At 35.8% G+C, this 19,426-nt stretch overlaps 1 pseudogene; it reads left to right on the forward strand.

Moving 5' to 3' along the window:
• Positions 1-17,739: 17,739 nt before the first annotated feature.
• Positions 17,740-18,328, forward strand: LOC100064705 (peptidyl-tRNA hydrolase 2, mitochondrial-like; annotated as a pseudogene).
• Positions 18,329-19,426: the final 1,098 nt, after the last annotated feature.

The following is a 19,426-nucleotide window of genomic DNA, read 5'->3' on the forward strand; positions in this document are numbered from 1 at the left end:
ATGATCAGTTTTCTGTGTATTCTACTTTTTTCCTCATACTTAATTTGGGATTCCCATCTAATCCTTTTGGTAAATACCTACTTATGAATTCTGAGAAGAACACCAATTGTCTTTGGTATTTTTCCCTCTCTCTTTTCAAACATCATTACCATTGAATCCTTCCCTTTCCTAAAGGAATGGAGCCCTCCTTTTTCTGTATCTGACTACCCACAGTCTCTTCATAAAGGCCACCCTGTTTAATCTCCTCTACTGGTCTAGGAGGCTGTAAAGCATTGATGAACAGCCAGCATATCCCAGGCACTCTGTGTTCGCTTCACAACTAGCCCACATAAGAGCCATATAACTTAGGTTTTCTTTTATCCACATTTTATAGATAAGAAAACTAAACAAATGAGTGGTTAATTAATTTGCTCAACTTCACAAACCTAGTGAGAATAGACCAGGATTCACATCCTGGCAACCTGGATTCAGAGCGTTCCTTTAGCCTGCCGGCAATGGGGCCTCACACAAAGCCACCGCTCCCCTCCCAACTGGTAAAATTTACTGCCTGTAATTTCTCCAAGTCTTCTTTTATTCTGGGAACACAAACCTGGTGATGCTTTTTATTAGGTAAATTATATGGAGCTAATCTGTTCTCCAATTAAAAAACAAATAAGCAAAAACAAAGGTAAAAACAAAAGAAAAACTTCCGTGCCGCGTCAATGTACCTCAATCCAAATGAAATGGATAAACTGTCAAAAGCCCATTCTACTTAACAATTCCACAGGCTACTAGATAACACTTTTTTGATTAGATGTCTTAATGCTTTTGTTTATTTGCAAGGAATGAGAGCTCCTTTCAGAAGGAAAAATGAGACTTTATTACAAACCGTCAACGTGCTTTATTGAGGTACCTAAGGAAAGCAGATGTGCTGAGACCTCTGAAAATCATCAGCAGAAATCTTAGAAAGCTTGTCTCTCAATTAATTTCTCTCCTTAGCGTGTACTCTGGACCTTGTTCTTTCTGCCATAAAGCAATATCTCTGTTTCACTTTCTCTGAGAAGATTAGATTTCTCTTCTTCAACGTGGGCACATGACCATTCACAGCCACACATAAATTCTTGAGTTTATACTGTCTCAATTCAAACAATCAGCAAAAATTCTGTTATCAGAATTTCTGTTATCAGACCTCTTTTAGGTCTTATTCTTCTGGAATAATTTCCCTTCCTTTTACATTCAAAATTTTTTTGCATTAAAAGACTCTTCTAGATAATATATTGCTTTATTTTCCTGTGAGTATTTGTGTGTGTGTGAATATGAGTTATGAGTGTGCATCTCAAACCAATTTGAGATCTACTGTTTTATTAATTTATATTTATGCAGTTATTATTATTTCTACAATTATTTCATATATTCTATTCCAAATTTCTATTTCTCATATATTTCCTTTTCTTTGTTCCCTCTTTGTCCAGTTTCCATTTGAGTTATCATAATTTTACAAGTGGTTTTGTGATTATACCTTACATGTTTACATTCCTCTTTATCTATAAGGTATTAAGGCTCACATGCATATTTAAGATAGTTAATAATATATTATTTAATTTGTTAAGCTTATCAATGTTTTTATCACCTCCATGAATGAAACAAGAGCTCTTCTCTCTTACTTCTGGTCTTTCCCAGCCCTATCCGCAGTTTACCATGCTGGTATTATCAGAATTTAATTCTGAATTTTTATGGATATACTATATTGCCTTATTTTTAAATAGACAATTTATTGTATTTTTTATTTCACACCCTGAATTCAGAAACCTCCTAGAGTTTCTGTAACTTACTTATGCTTTTGGTAAGCTACTTCTCCAAAACAAAATTGAAAGAAATACTTTGCTGCTATTGCTTAAAAAGTCTAATTTCCCTCACCATTTTTTTCTGCATCACATTTATGTAATAGATTAAATGGACACAAATTACAAGATTTTTTTTTAAAGCTAGAAGGTATTATATGTATTTGTTTTCATTCAGTGTCACTGTCGAGAATTCCGATGTCAATTTCATTTTTGGATATTTGTAAGGAAACTTTCTCTAAGATTTTCAAATAATTTGTCCTTCCAAGTTTTTATATTCCACTTTATTGATCACCAGTATATTTTTTCTTATCTAACTTGGCTTGTACTTGACAAGAATTTTAAATCTAAAGTCTCACATTTTTCCTAATTCTATTAAATTCTGCCTTTGTAACTTTAAATTTTTACCCAAATCATCTTTTCCTCTCCTAAGATTCTTGCTAGATGGGTTTTGATGTTTCTACCTTTACTCTTCATATCTGGAATAATTTTAAATACTTTCTACCTCTTTGTGTCTAATTCATTCCTGGACTTTTAAAACTACCAGTTACATTCTTTATTTCATTTATTGTATTTATCACTTTCAGTATTTCAGCTCGATCCTTCCTTATGCCTCCTTGTTCCTACCCTGTGTTTCCAATATCTGCTCTCATCTCCTTGAGAGCATTTAATGCCTTGATTGCAAATATTTATTTGTTTTGCTTCATTAAAACTAATTCAGGTGCCATAGATTGTTTTATTTTTAATATTTTTACGTATCAGTTGAACTCTTGAGATGTACAATTTTCTTTGTGAGCTCACATCCCCTGGTATATAATTACTTGCCTGGTAATGTGAAAGGAGAGGCTCAAGCTGAATTTCTGGATTATAAAGCAACTGACGACTATAGGAAGGGAAGAGAACCAGTGATGTAATAAGAGAGGTTGCCCACTCTCTGGATCCAACAACTCTGCCTCATAGATAATCTCCTCTAATTCTCTCCCCAATGCTGCTATTTTCTAAGAGCTATCTCCCCTGGTTGTAATCACCTAGCCCTCTGGGTCTGCATTAGTTGTGTTCCCATCCCGGTCAACCTCAAGCACAAACCTTATGTTACTTACTCCATGCGTCCAGCTAGTGCTGGGCTGGTGATATTCTTTTTGTGTCTTGCATTGATGATAGAAGAGGAAGATATACCAAGAGCAATACTGGTAACAGGGTAAAACTTAAAATATCTGCTCTGTCCTATATATAGCAGTCATGGTATTTCTAACAAGGAGATTACTAATTAATTCTCTGGCTTTAACCTTCAGCGTCCCAGTGTTTTTCTTACAGTTATGTTAGAATCATTTTCAACATTCAGTTAGGGTGAGAGGGAAAAGTCTAAAATAAATTAAAACAATACATATATACACACACGTGGATTGTTATACTATAACGATGAGCATGAGATGAATTTCAAAAGTATAGATTTCATATATTTTTAATATATTTAAATATAGAAAATATAATATATTAATGTAATATTAAATATAGAAATATAATGTGTTTATAGTTTTAACATATTATACTCACCTCAAATATCTCACAGAATCTTTTCATTTCTAGGTCTTGAATTTGCTTATCATACTTTCTCAGAAAATGAATTTAAATTACAATTATAGATTTACACAATTTAAACGATGATTCTAAGACTGAGAAATATGAGAATGAAGTAGATCTATGAGAAAAGAATATTAAAATGATGAAAATCTTCTAATAACTGACCCTGAGCTTTATAGATCAAGAAACTTGATGCTGTTGATATACAGGGAATATGCTAGTCTCCTCCTGACCAATACTGCTTCCAATTACACTTTAGGGCTCTCTTCTCCAGAATCAGTGTACCTCAAAAATTAATAACTTTTCAGATTATTACTTATTTAGCAGAGTTTCCAGGAAAGAGGATGGATATCTTCATAAGAGAGATCCCTGTTTCACGAGAGAAAATACCTCCAGTCTCCAAGTGAATCATTGATCATGGACCTGAGATTTTGTGTTTCTTCCTTGAACAAAGCTGTATTCTAGACGGTCACCCTCAGCCAACTCTGTTCTGCCTGCTATAAAGAATCTTCCATGGTAAAACTGTTCAACACAGTAATTAGAACAACATATACCAAATTCAAAGTACAGACATGGCTATCAAATAATGTATACAAACTACCTCAAAGTATAAATGCAAGCAGAAACATGTGTGCATTAGTGTATTACTCATGGTACTCACACATTTTGTATAGCACATGGAATGATTTTATTCAGAAGATGATCAGAGAGTCTTATCTTAGTATCACCAGACTTATCATTTGATTGCATTACTAAAATTTCAAATTAGTGAGATTTTCTGTGTTTAAACTACTGTAATATTTCAGAGGAACATGAATTACTTTTGGTTGCTCTGGGGAAATAGTGATTATAATCTAAAGATAAGTCATCTTATTGCTATTAAATTACTCCTTTGTGATTATTCCCTAGAAAAAAAGGCTTATCAACATCTATCATGGCAATGAAGTCACATGAAAGTAGTATATACAGTATTGACTGGTCTTTGATAATTGTTTCCATTTAGGGCAAATTAAAATAGCTTTTTGAAAGAAAACGCATTAGCATTGTATATATAATATAGATGTTCATTAATTTAGAGAATTTTGTGATGATGTTGTAGAAAGTTTTTGAAAGTATCAGGTTTATATTGCCTTGTTTATTCATACTGCACACTCCTTGTTAGTTAATTTAATATAAAGGAGTTTATAGCTTCAAAGTGCATGGGTGAAATGCTTTAGTTTCTTGCTGCACAAACGGGGCTCGCTGAGCAGAAGCAGCCGTTGCAGCATCTGAGAACTTGCTAGAAATGCAGAATCTTGGGCCCCAGTCCAGACCTACTGAATCAGATTCTGCATTTTAACAAGATCCCCAGGTAACTCAATTCATACTACAGTTAGAGATACATGGTTTTCATTTGTGAATCTTGTGTAGCAGCTGTAAATAAATTAGCGCATGAAAGAAATGCAAGGTTAGATTGGCAAAGTCAGCCTGTGTGTTATGTACTTCTTGCAAAATTAATATATACTTTTAATAGGAGTTATAGTTTTTAGGCAAATGATATTTACTTGGTTGTCAGTCATACTCATTTCTTGTTTATTCATGACTGGTTGGTTTACATATCTACATGAAATCAGCAACCAAATGCTATATGCGTAGTGCTTTAAAAATTCATGGTGGAGGCCAGCCCAGCAGCGTAGTGGTTAAGTTTGTGTGCTCTGCTTCCACGGCCCAAGGTTCACAGGTTCAGATCCCAGGCGCAGACCCACACACTGCTCATCATGCCATGCTGTGGTGGCATCCCACATACAAAATAGAGGAAGATTGGCACAGATATTAGCTCAGGGTCAATCTTCTTCCCCCCCAAAAAAAAAATAAAAATTGTTTAATTAATAAATTTTTCTATCAGAGGCATTCAGCCAGTTCATATGATTCTCAGCTATATCTAATGTCAGAGCTTCCCATTAAATGTACTGAAGTTCAACTTTGATATGCTACACGTGTGCGGACATATTGATGTCTTCAGCCTTGGAGTAGATGAACCAATGGCCAGTCAGCCCAACAACATCTTTATTTACCCCAGTATGCCCTCTAACCACACCACTGTAATTTTATGTATAACTTGAGAACTGTGAGGCACTGCTTTATGCCATTCGTGAACTACATTGTTTTGTATATTATGTATAGCAAATTAACATAGTTTTTTTAAGGTTGCTATTTATATGTAAGAAAAGATACTAAAAAATAACAACAGAGTAAATGTGACTCATTTGTTTTGCTTTTGGTGGCCTAGCAACGGCAAGAAGTTAAATGAAACATACCTAAACTCATTTTTCGTAGTATAATAACCTTATAATTTCAGAGAGAGACTGTGGTTCGAGAGTGACTCTTGTTGCCCATACATTGTTACTGAAATATATGGCTCCTCTGAAATGTTTGACTTGTATTATCTTAGCCCCAAATTACTACCGAGTCTACTTTTGTATTATTCTTGAAGCATGATTTAACCGCTTTTAATGTTAAAAATAACAGTATGAAGAATATAAGAAAAGATATTTAAAGAGAACTGATAGTCTGCAAAGAAACATTTTGAGATGTAATGACTACACAATTTGCAAGATAATTGAGCCACTCACTCATTGACTCACACACTCATCTCTGAGTAATTGTCTCTGCCTTATTAAAAAAAAAGTAAGAATATTTTGTATATTGTGTGAGTAAAGAAGGAAAGAGAAATTCAGACATTGTGCATGATGGATATTTATGTGTGATTAAAGAGAGGAATATATTTCATAACAAATGAGACTTGAGTCAAATTATTTGACAAGTATTTATGATTATGGAATGGAGTTTTATCCCAAATCTCCACCAAGATGTTGTCAATAAGTCAATTGTCTCATTCATAGTTAGTTTAGACAGTAAGCACTGTAGATAGAGCTTTTCTGGGACTTCTGAAAGTGTAAAGTTTGACTAATCAATGCACAATCGTGTTTGCAAAATGCAATGTTATGCAAACTATTCAATTGCATCACAAGTCATAATTTAGAGGTAAGGTTTATTTATCATGGATGGCGTGTAATTTTTATGTTACATGGAGGGAGACCTTCAAAGTATTAGTGCAGCGATATCTCAAAACGTCTTAACATTGCGCTAGTGCCATTTTCAGTTACAGGAGCTGTCTAAGTAAAGTTGTGAGTTTTCTTCTTCACTTCTGCTTCACTTCAGGTGAAAGATTCATATGTCATATTTGGCATCCTCCCTTCCTGACATCTTAGGGCTCATCTGCCAGCCTGATTCTGACCCACATTCAGATGTTCTTGAATTGACATAATACTTCTTTCAGCAGCCAAGTTATATTAGGAAATCCTAACAAGAAAAACGTTTCTAATTGTGTGATTTAAGTCATTTGTAAGACTGTGAGAGAACTTGGGCCCCCTGATGCTTTAATGAAGTGTAATCCTCAGTGTTAGCACCTACGCTATTTATGTGCTTGTAATAACTACATTCAAAATACCACATAACCTGGCTATATTATTGTGTGCTCTTCTAGGCAATTACTTTAGACATACATTCTTGCTTTTGTTATTAATTTTCTCTTCTAATATGGTCAATTTGGCTGGTTTTTAGTTCTCATCCCATTTTCCCTGAAAATTCTATAGCTCAGGGGCAAAATGAAGGGCCAAAGGTAGTAATGAGCTAAATGACAATTGTGTTAAGTGAGACAAGCCCTAGCAAAACTAAGTGAAATCTTAGAATAATTAAAGTTCTCTTCTTGCCAATTCTTCACTTTTGCTGTCTCTTCTCTCCTTGTGTCCCTTATCCCTCAGGACTAACAAGATAGTGAGGAACTCTTGGAATTCAAGGTAATCCAAAGGTACAAAAAAATCACATTTCTCCTCAAGGGTTTCACACTCCCATGTTAATTATCCACCCTCCCTAATTCCCCTGACATTGTTAGAAAAGTAATATGATTAAACATACAGAAATGTGAATATCAGCTTCCTTAACACTCTCAGTAGCATGTGATTATTCACTGGATCTCTTTCTATACTATGTCAATATTTGGGTGAATATTCTAGATTGATAACTGCCTCCCTTCCTCACGGCAGAAATTCAATAACGTTTGTTGAATTTTGATATAGTCTATATTGAAAAGAAACAAAACTTAACTGAGCAACTTCTAAGAAACTTCAAATTTTCCATAGAATGACTGAATTTCCTCTACACAAATCAGATCTAAGTTTGAAATCATTGGACAGTCAAAAATCATTAGAGAATTAATTAAAATTCTACAAGTTTTCAGTCAGGAATTTCCAGTCAGTAATATCAACAGCATGCCTAGAGAGTGGATACCACTTCCATTTTCAGATAAAATAGATCCTTGTGACTCTTCCCAATTCATGGACCATAAGGGAAGCAGCTGGAAGTGGCAGGAGCAGATGGGGGTGGGCACTGAGTGCCAAGTGAATGTCTTTTCTTCCTCAGGGAAAGGTTTAGTTTTGAATCATGTGAATGTCAGCCAAGAGCTTTGTGGAAAACCTTAGCATAGACCAAATGAGCAGAGCTTCCAAAGAGTAATATGATCAATAATGTGTATTTTCCCAATTTCTATTTTAACTGCTTTGACCATTCAGGGTAGCTTAGATAATTGGTTACAAATATTATTTTCTCATTCATTGCTAATCTTCACATATTCTTGTTTGGGGAGAAGAGCTAATGGAATTATGTCTCTATCATATGTTTCAGCTCATCCCATGTCTTATATAGTACAGAAGGCTAATGAATAAGTGAGGGAGGGTTATGAAATGATCTATTGCACGGAGAAGGGGAACACCAACTGAAGGTGGGAGAAAAAGCCTCTTAGGGAAGTTGAGCTTATTTTTATGCCCTATAGTAGATTTTCTTGAAATACTTACCCAGGGTCCATACAGTGATGAGTCGATTTTTTGCCTGAACAACCTGATCAATATTAATGTGCAACTTAATAAAATGGGAAATACCAAAAGAAGTGTTGATATTCTTGGCGTGAAACAAATAGCTGTGTTTTAGAAATTAATTTGAGGTATCTATTAAATCAGTTAGTAATGTGAGACTGGAAGGCAAGGGGTGTGGTTCATACTAGAAATATAAACTTTGGCATTATTGGCATACTGATGGTGAGTAGAGTTATGGCACCAGAAAATGTCACTTGATAATAAGGACTAACATGCACTGGGCTCTTACTAGGTGTCAAGTACTATTCAAAATAATTTCACTAACTTATTTCAAAATACAAGCCTAGGAAGTAGACATTGTTATTGTCTCCATTTTAGACGAAAGAAAAATAAGACCCAGACAGATTAAATATCTTGCCCACGGCCACCTAACAAGTGATCAAGGCTGAATCCCACTCAAGGCAGTCTGGATCACATGCACTGAATCACTATATATCACCTTTCATGTGATAAGGGTTATAATATATTGTAAAAAAGAAGTCCTCAGAACAAGTTTTAAGATACTTGAGCAATTTTAAGTAAGAGATATAAGAAATATCCAACAAAGGATACCTAGAATAAATGACCAATGAAAGAGTAATAAATAAGAAAATATGATATTCTGGAAACCAAGTGAAGGACATGTTTTAAGAAGAGTGAGGTGATCAGTTGTGTTAATTGCCTCAGAGAAGTTGATTAAGATCACGCTTAAACATAGATGCATGGGTTTTACAAAATAGATTCTTTGGTTTACTTGGCAAGATTGTTTCATTGGACTGGTATAAATGAAAGGGTTTCTGGAGTGCAGTGAGGGGTCATGCAAGGCAAGAAGTAAAGTCAGTGACTATAAACAACTTTATGGGGAAGATATCTATAAAGGTGAATCAGAAATGGCTTTTAAATTGTAGAAGAAGGATACAAAGTCAAAGAAGTTTTCATTTATACTGGGAAATATAGCTTAGTTGAATGTTGTTGGGAAAGATACAGAGGGCAGAAAAATACTTGATGATGCTGGAAAATTAGAGGATAGTTGTAGGATTGAAGTCATTGAGTAGACAACAGGAGCATGATAACTGCACAAATGAATTGATTAACTAAGGTCAAAGTCAGAGTGGTTTGTAAGAGGGAGAAAATAAGAACATATGGGCAGACCTGTAGAAAGAATGAAAGATTGGGGTGTGGAATGATCAAAAAGAAATCTTTTTATGTTTCTATCTTTTTTCAGTGATATTAAAGTAAACAGCCTCACAAAAAAATAGGAAGAGGGAACAAGGTAAGTATTTGATAAGGAAAGAAAGTTGTGAAATAGAGACTTCAGAGGGATGGAAGACAAATTTACTAGGAAAATAGAATGTCTTGGCAATGCTGAGGGTTTGTGATCATGAATGTGAAGTGAGATTAATTATCATAGATGTGTGATTTTCTTCAGCCATGATCAACTGCTGCATGCAAGGATAGAGTACGTCAAGATGTTGAGTTTAACCAACATTGGGATTTGCTAGATAAAAGTACAAAGTTAGAAGGCCATTAAGGGAAGTTAGGATAGGAGGTTTATTAGTTCTCTATTTCTTTTATAACAATTTACCAAGAGTTTACTGACTTAAAATAACGTCCATTCATTTTCTCACAGCTCTGTATGTCAGCAGTTCAGTATTTTCAAAGGAATGCCATACTTAGGGTCTCACAAGGCCAAAAGAAAGTGATGTCTAGCCTGGCCTCTCATCTGGAAGCTCAAGAGACTCATTCTGGTTGGCAGAATTAAGCTTTTTGTGGGGGGAAGATTAGCCCTGAGCTAACTGCTGCCAATCCTCCTCTTTTTGCTGAGGAAGACCAGCCCTAAGCTAACATCTGTGCCCATCTTCCTCTACTTTATATGTGGGGCGCCTGCCACAGCATGGCTTGACGAGTGGTGTGTAGGCCCACACCCAGGATCTGAACTAGTCAATCCCAGGCTGCTGAAGTGGATTGTGCAAACTTAACCACTATACCAGCTGGCTGGCCCCCAGAATTCAGTTCTCACAGGCTGTAGGACTGAGTTCACCATTTTTGCTGACTGTCAGCCAGGGGTCGTTCTCAACTTTGAGGGATTTTTGGATGATCACAGAAGAAAGACTAAGAGAGGTAGTAACACACATCGAACTTTACTGGGTGGTACTTGGACAGGGTTGCATGGGAGTGATGTCCCTCATTTAATGAGACATTTCTGAGGCTCATGGCCTAGAGATCACTACTCAGAAGGGGAGGAGGGCAAGGGAACTTCTGAGGGAGAGAGGGATCAGAGAGGAGGCTTATGTGTCCAGGAAATGTCACTCAGCATCATGGCGGAGAGTTTCTGGATCAGAGAACTTACAACGGCAGCAGTGGCCAAGGGCCTTATAACTATAACGCCTTATCTTACCCATATGTAACAGCTGTTAGGTGAAGTTTCTCAGGATATGCAAAGCAGGTAGGCTCTAAATGCCTGAAAATTTGCTGGTTTTGGCTATTTTGAAAATAATTGCATGTGTTAAAATTGGAGTTTGGCATAAGAAGGTTTTTGAACTAACAGGTCTCAGTCTGTAGGGAAGAAACTAACAACCTAGAGGTCAAGAAACAAAGGCCATCTTTGGCTCATTTATACAACAATCTATCCCCTGGTGCCAGGTTCTATTATAATCTAAATCGTATCTTACTTTGTAATACTTGAGATTGGAGACAGTGATAGAGCATCTTTAAGACCTAGAATCTTTTCAGGACCCAAACTAGAATTTTAAATATCATTTGCAGCCAGTCTGCCCATTTAATGGGGGAAAGCCAGGAAAATGGATCAGAAAAGAGAAGATATTGAGTTGTTTTATCTGTTTGGTCAGCAGAGTGATATTAGGACCCCTTTAGTAACTATCTGTAAAACTTGGTGTTACCTACCAATATGTAACCAGATGTGTTAACAAGTTCACAGACCCACTCTTTTTGTAGCCAATAAGTAATGTAGGGCCAGGGTGACACACTAGTGGATGTGTGGTTGAGATTGGCAAAGGAATGAATATCTCAGGCAAGAGGCACAGCAACAGCGTAGAGGTTAAAGTTGGAAGTCATCTGAGGCTGGCAGTAGGGGAACTGGTTGTCCCTTGAGTATCACCCTAATGGTACTATCCTGTCTGTGGGCAATTGGTTACACCTCCTGGGCATTGGGAGCAGGTCCGGATTTGCTCCACAATGTCCTTAGTGGAGCAAAGTATGTGGTAGATGAAGATGCCCCTTTCCAATTAAGTTTTGGTGAATACAACAGGTTAGCTAAATCTATAACTTTAAACTATTTACCCATGTTATTTTGAATGTCATCTGTGAAGGTGATAAGATCTGATAGAGGTGTTTTAATAAAGGAAATAGACTTCTTTAACTCTCTATAGTCTATAGTTAGCATCTAGTCATCAGTACTGGCTTTAAGCACAGGTCATACCAGGGAACTAAAAGGTAAGATGGTAATAATCACTACCGCTTTTTTAAAAGTAAGACAGCTGTGACAGACTGTAATCCTTCAGTACCTTGAATTAGCCAGTACTGTGGGATACTTATCAGTTGCATCTGTAGGGGAAGGTTAGCTGGTTCCCATCTGGTGGTGCCTGCTAATAACATATGAGGTTACCTTTGGCCAAAGAAGTCCATTCTACCATTCCAGTGATAGGAAATGGGTAGTCTCAGGGTTTGACAATCAGGACAGTAGCCTCTTTTAACAAAACTGGGCCTATTTTAGTAGTCAAGGAGGTAGTTAACCTTTTAATTAATCTTCTTTCCAAGATAGTCACTTCCTGGGGTGGGGGTTGGTGTGTAGGCAGGTGGGAGGATGGGAGGAGGATGAGGAAGAGGAAGATATTCTTTATTTATACAACATATTTTTATAAGATGAGATGAAGTTTAAGGTGAGATAAGATGAAATTAAGGTTATAATTAGCAACTTTAATTACATCTGCAATGTTCTTTTTGCCAGATAAAATAGTTTAACCCTAGGAGAAACAGGGGGTGACTTTCATGGGGACCAACATATTGCTTACCACAGGAAGTAATTGTAGCCGTGGACATGAAAGCTACTATTGGAAATAAAGGAAACGAGAACATGATTCATTTATCATATATGCAACGAATAGTGCCTTTAAGTTGAAATATTATAATGTATTCATTTATAATGTCTTTCATATGAGAAATATACCTGGCCATGCTAGAAATTTATTAAATATTAGTCAAACTAATGAATCAAAGGAGATTTGGATTAAGAATTTCAACTAAGTCAACACTGTGTAGATAAGGTCAATTATGTTCAATTATTGAGAACAGGCAGATGCTTAGAGATATAAATATTGTGGTTCTTCAACCTATTTGGCTTTCTCATACCTGTCATTGTATTTGTTTCATGGAACTTCAAAAGAAAGATCTACATGTTATATTTCGTAGAAATGTAAAATTCTCTCTGTAGCCGTGTAATGCTTAATTTTACGTGTCAACTTGACTGGGCTAAGAGATGCCCAGAGAACTGTTAAAATATCGTTTCTGGGAGCATCTGTGAGGGTGTTTCTGGGAGAGATTAGCATTTGAATGGGTAGACTGAGTAAAGATCACCCTCACCAATGTGAGTGGGCATCATCCAATCCACTGAGGACACAAATAGAACAAAAAGGCATAGGAAGGGCAATTTTTCTCTCTCTGCTTGAGCTGGGACATCCATCTTCTCCTGCCCTTGGAACTTACACTATGGTCTCCTCTGTTTCCCAGTCTTTTGGATTTAGACTGGAACTGTACCACTGGCTTTTCTGGGTCTACAGCTTGCAAACAGCAGATCATGGGACTTCTCAGCATCGATAATCATGTGAGCAAATCCCTCATAATAAATCTTTTTCTATTATCTAGCTAGCTAGCTAGCTATCAATATTCTATGGTTCTTTTTCTTGGAGAACCCTAACTAATACAAACCTCTTCTATACCCTCGTCAGGAGATAGAGGAGTGAGATGGGGTGGGGTGAAAAAGTGTTTTACCTCTTAAGAACTATAAGATACTTTTTGCAGCCATTGACTTCTCTTCATACTCACAAGAGATCAGAACTCTCTTCAGTATTTCCTAACTCCAAAAGGAGGAAATCTCACAAGATGTAAGAATAAGTAGCGTTTTGCCTTTTGAATTTAATTGCAAATAAATTAGCGGCATCACATACTTTGATTGACCTAGTAGGTCAACAACAAAATACAGTATTTTAAATTTTTTTGGAAAGTTCATCACAAGGTTTTAGTCTTTCCTTATGTTAATAGGGAGAATCCTTGTGTGTTGCTTGACTGTTTTAACATCTGCATACTTCAGCTATTTGGTTTTGCCTCATCAATCTTGCAGTGCTGTTGCAGGAAGATCTGATTCATGACAATCCAAGCATGAGAACATCTGATGCTCAGAGAGCCTGATATTTCTGATGGGACTTGTACCAGCTAAGCACAGGATCTGCAACCCAGGTGTAACTTATCAGTGCTACTCTGGCACAAAATAAATCATGCTGTCGTTTTATTTTTAAATTGCAGAAATATATCTTAACTTTTTCATTTAAAGTATTATAGCTAATTTCAGAGTAATAGCTAAGGTGTTTTGAAAGCTCAGTGCCTATGCTTACTATTAAGCATGCCAAAATTGAATTGATTTAAGAAAAAATATGCAACAACTTAATATCAGAATTTAATTTTTATGCTACAAATAGATACCCATTTCACATAATTATAGAAAGAATGAATATAAAGTACTAAAATGGTGTTTTAATGAAACCATCAATAATTTCTCAAAATTATAGATATTTGAATGGAAATATAAATTTGGAGGACACACACACACACATGCACACATACACATATGCACACATACATATGTACACACACAATCATATCAGTCTGCAAAGCCTACATGAAAATCTATTCGTATATAATATTCATGTCCATTACTTCTTTGAGGTGTTGATAGAGTAACTGTATAAATTCTACCATTTATATTTACACTTTAGAAGAGATAAGGCTCTTGGAGAACTCTAACGGCATTTATAAAGCATAGAACGGTTTAACACTAAGAAAAAAATCTAGAGCGTATTAGAGGCATCCAAATGAATACGTTCCTTGTGCTGTGCTTTATGAAGATAATCAGCCGAGGAAATATCAGTATACGTATTTTGGAGCACCATCCTTCAAAGTTGTAATTTGGTTGTTGAAGGACGCAGAAGGTTTACATTTTTCAATGATGCCAAATCAATTCCAATTTATATCCAGATATGAAAGCCATTGTCCCATATTATTTGCTAGTTTAAATATCTGTATTAAAGTTTTTTAATTATTTGAATGGATATTTTGAATTGTTTAGTTTGAATCTATAAAATGATCCAAGGAACTACATATTTCTTTTATGTAATATTCCTATTATTTCTTTTCCAGTGTTGGATAAGATTATTCATTGAATTTATCATTATCTAACATCATGACTTCAATAACTAATAAAGTTTTACTGTGGACATATTGAGAAATATATATTTGAGTATCTTGTGACCAAGGACAGATATATTTGTAATTTATTTTTATATATACCTATATATTCTTTCCATTCAAACCAAAAGAAGCATCACAGATAAAATTAAGAGAAACTATTATATTACAAATGAATAACAGACTTATTCATTGGGCTTTTCCTCAGAAAACTTAGGAGGTATAGTCAAAAATGAAGAGAAACATTTCAGACTGATATATAAATATTAAAGTTCATTACATATGATCTCATCTACTTCCACAATTATATAATTATTTCACATGACAGAAATCATCTAAAAATTATATTACATTTTCTGGGATGCAGTAATTGGGACAAACAGAATGTTTCTAGCATGAGCATACATATGGAGGATGAGAAAATGTGTACATATTAAAAATTAAAAGCACAGAAAGCAAATATCCTTAGGCACAAATGAACAGTTTACAGTAGCCAAGAATTTCCTTGGTTTAATTCCTGCTTCTCTCCTTTGTGTCCACATCTGGCATTGATTCTTTTTAAAAACACTGCCAAGCAAGCTAATGAAATGCTTCTCTGAATAGGTATTACTTGGTTTTTATAGATAAACAAATGGTTATATATCTCATATTGCAATTAAGCTCTACCAAATTATGCACATACTCTCTGAATATGCAGTGACTGTTATTATTAATATTTCGGCACATCTGTGTTCTTCAATCACACCATCTGCAGTTGAAGAAATGCTGGAGCACATTAAACAGAAGTATTAGTCACCGATTCAGAAATTAACCATCATTCAAAGTTATGCCAATAAGCATATTGACTTTTGCTTTAAAAACTTGTTTTAGATGCTTTCTTATTAAGGAATTTGTTAGTAGAACCACTTAGAAGAAATGCTCAAGTAAATGAAACTTCAACAAAAATATTTATAATATTCTTCAAGGAAATCAACCAATTTTGCAGAATGAATGTACTGAAATTTTTAACCAAAGACTAACATCCCTGGAAATCTTTATAGTTTACCAAGAGTGCATCTTGAAATTTAGAGGAAATTTTGTATTTCTGTGAAATTGCCACAATGTTTAAACACTTCAATTGGATTGCAATTGGAGAATCTCTGGCTTCTGAATTTATGGTAATAATTTCATGACTTATCAAGCTTAGACTTTGGAAAATCCCTCTGGTTTCGGTAGTGAAGCAATAGATCTATTTAAATTCAGAATAGATATTGAGAATTACATTTTGACTTGAGGTTAATATTTTCTACCACGTTTTAGTTTTCACAGAAGTCGAAAAATAGTAATTCTGGCCTAAAGTATAAGCCAAACTGTGCATCTATATCTATATATATCTAGGACTGTGTATATATGTATATTCATTTCTATATTCGAGCCCAAATCCAATCCTGACTTATACTATTCTATCTGCGTCTAATTTTACATTGCTATTTAACCAATGTCAATGTCAAATTCTTCTGCTAAAAAATTCTATAAAACTTAAAAAGAATGAGTTTATTAATAGTAAGCCTATAAATTTTCAGAATAGTTAACTGTATTGTATTGTTTCTTTTTTATATTAGTTTAGCTGTGTTTGATTCTGTGAAATGCTATTATTTGTTATCTGCATACCAGAAATCATGTTGGGTTTACTGCTTTCTGGGCATTTATAATCTATTAGAATATTTAGAAATAGAAATTGATTACTTTAAAAATAACGTGGTTAGGTCAAGGGTTATGATATGCATTCTTTAGGAAAGTACAGGAGAGTTACCAAATTTGAGTGAAATGGAATGGAAAATTCCCAGAAAATAGCTTAAATTCAATATGGATGGATAATTTGGAATTAACTCAATGAGGGGGCTTTAGAGAGAGGAAGAAGTTTGGTTTGAGGTGGTGTTCAACTATGAAGAGAGAAGTCAACATGGAGCCTATGCAATACTCCAAGTGGCATGTTACCCTATCTTAAAATAAACACATGCAAGGAAGATTGTGTGAAAGAGATGAAGAGGAAGGCAGGAGATCAAATCAGATTAAGTAGTGATTTGTTGTAGAAACTGAGCAAGAGGAAGGTAAAAAGGAAGACTTCTAGATTTCTGGTTTGGTTGATCAGGCAGATGGTGATGCAGTCAGAGGAGATAGGGTTCTCAGGAAAATAACTAAATTTGGGAAGTAAAGGTGGACAATGTTGTTTTCTATTTTGGACTTGTTAGTTGTGCTTTTTTTTCAATATTAAAGTAGAATTACTCAGCAAATAGTTTTTAGAGGCAAAGGAGAAATTTCAAAATAGCACAGTACAGTACTAAAAAGCAGCTCAGTATGCAAGGAACATTTATTAAACGTATATTCAGCCCCTTTTAGGTGCCAGGCATTGTATTGTTTATATGACCTTGGACACATCTCACATCTCAGAGATGCAAGTAAGTTAATACCCTCTACTCTCTAAACCTGTCTATGCCTCAATTGCTTCATCCAAACATTGAGGAAAATGTCAATAGGATCAAATAAAGTATATATAAAAGTAATATATAACATATAATGTATAAAAGCAATATATAAAATATTAAGCAAATACAGCTATCATAATCAAAGGGATTTGTTCTTAGTGCTGTGCAGTTGATTTGAACTCCCAGTGACCCTGTGTACAGCAGAACAGAACCCTATCTGGTGTTTTGCGCCATCCTGTCACCTCCTGGGGCTATATCAGACAATGCTCTGCTACTATTCACAGGATTTTCATGGTCAATTCTTTGAGAAGTGGGTGGCTAGGTCCTTCTTCCTAGTCTATCCCAGTCTGGAAGCTCCACCAAAACCTGTCCACCATGGGTGACCCTGCTGGTATTTAAAATACTGGTGGCACGTAAAAGCGCAAGTGAGGCAAAGATGTGTCCTAAATGCTCTCCAAATCCTTGTTCATGGAATATTTGGTTCATCCTGGTGCACGCAGCTTGGCTGCTGGAGTTGTTTGTGGCATGTTCGTGGACTGGGGCCTCCCCACACACTTTGGGCTGACCCGCAAAAGCTCAAGGAGCAAGACAGACACAAAGAGTGGAACTGAAGCAAGCATCTTAGGAGAGAGTCGGGAGTACAAAATGATTCTTGTGGTTCGAAATGTCTTGAAGATGGGAAACGGGAAAGTGGCTGTCCAGTGCTCTCATGCTGCTGTTTCTGCCTACAAGCAAATTCAAAGGAGAAACCCTGAATTACTCAGAGTGGGAATACTGTGGTCAGCCCAAAGTGGTAGTCAAAGGCCCTGATGAAGAAACTCTGGTTGAATTATTGACCCATGCAAAAACGCTGGGACTGACTGTGAGTTTAATCCAAGATGTTGGACGCACTCAGATTGCACCAGGCTCTCGAACTGTCCTAGGAATTGGGCCAGGACCAGCAGACCTAATTGACAAAGTCACTGGTCACCTAAAACTTGTGGAATTTTGCATAACAACGGTCCCACCACACAAATGTTTGAAACTGTCAAATTAACAATAAAAGCTGAATGTCTTCCCTCTCCCTCCCAAAAATAAATAAATAAAATACTGGTGGCACAGCTTTCAGCATCACAGCAAGGTGCACTTGCTGCAGTATGACAACCAACAGATAGGTGGTGTGGTTCCCTGACCTGGAAACAACCCAGGTCATGGTGGTGAGAGAATCTTAACCACTATACCACCAGGGCTGGCTAATCAAAAAGATAGGAAGACGTAATTCTTCATTAAAAAGTTGCTTAAAGGGGCCAGGCTGATGGTGCAGTGGTTAGTTTCCCACGCTCCTCTTTGGCAGCCTGGGGTTCACTGGTTCAGATCTCCTATGTGCCCCTTGGCAAGCCATGCTGTGGCAGACGTCCCACATATAAAGTAGAGGAAGATGGGCACAGATGTTAGCTCAGGGCTAATCTTCCCCAAAAAAACCCAAAAACAATCCATTTTCTTCTTTAAGGGACAGTTTTCGTTTTTCCTGGAGCTAGGAAAAAGAAGTTTATCAATCACCACCCTGAACTCTTTCCTGGACTTAAACGAAATGGGCTGGTATCCCCAGGAAGTCACACTCTGCTTACACACAGTCTGTAAGCAAAAGCAAAACGTACTTTGAATGTGAATAGTGTCAATCTAGTCTGGAGAAGGGAAAAAACAATCCAAGAATATACCTTCAATAAGTGTGAACAAACTTTCTGCCTAAAAACATAATATATCTCTCCTCCTTTGCTCGTTCATTTGTGGGTGAATGGTAACGATAAAATTGACAATGTCTTCACAATTATAATATATTTGTCTGGGTTCCCACTTGATCCTAAACAACAAAGTGAGGGAAAACTACTTGTTCCCTTAGGTTTTACTAATTTTCTAAGATTGACGTAACATGCACTTACACTTTGTTTCCTAATAATTTTTCTTCTGGTGGGTGCTCCTGATTGATTGCTGGATTTTCTAATACTTTCCATGTATTTGAATTAAGCTACTTGATAAAAATTTACATAGGATCTCTATTTAAGTATTTTTGGAGAAAATATGTGCATGAGAAAATTACAGCATCGGCATGACATTATTATTTAATAGTCAATATTTTTTTATTCAATGAATTATA

Source organism: Equus caballus, chromosome 17 (genome assembly GCF_041296265.1).
Source record: "Equus caballus isolate H_3958 breed thoroughbred chromosome 17, TB-T2T, whole genome shotgun sequence".
Lineage (NCBI taxonomy): Eukaryota > Metazoa > Chordata > Mammalia > Perissodactyla > Equidae > Equus > Equus caballus.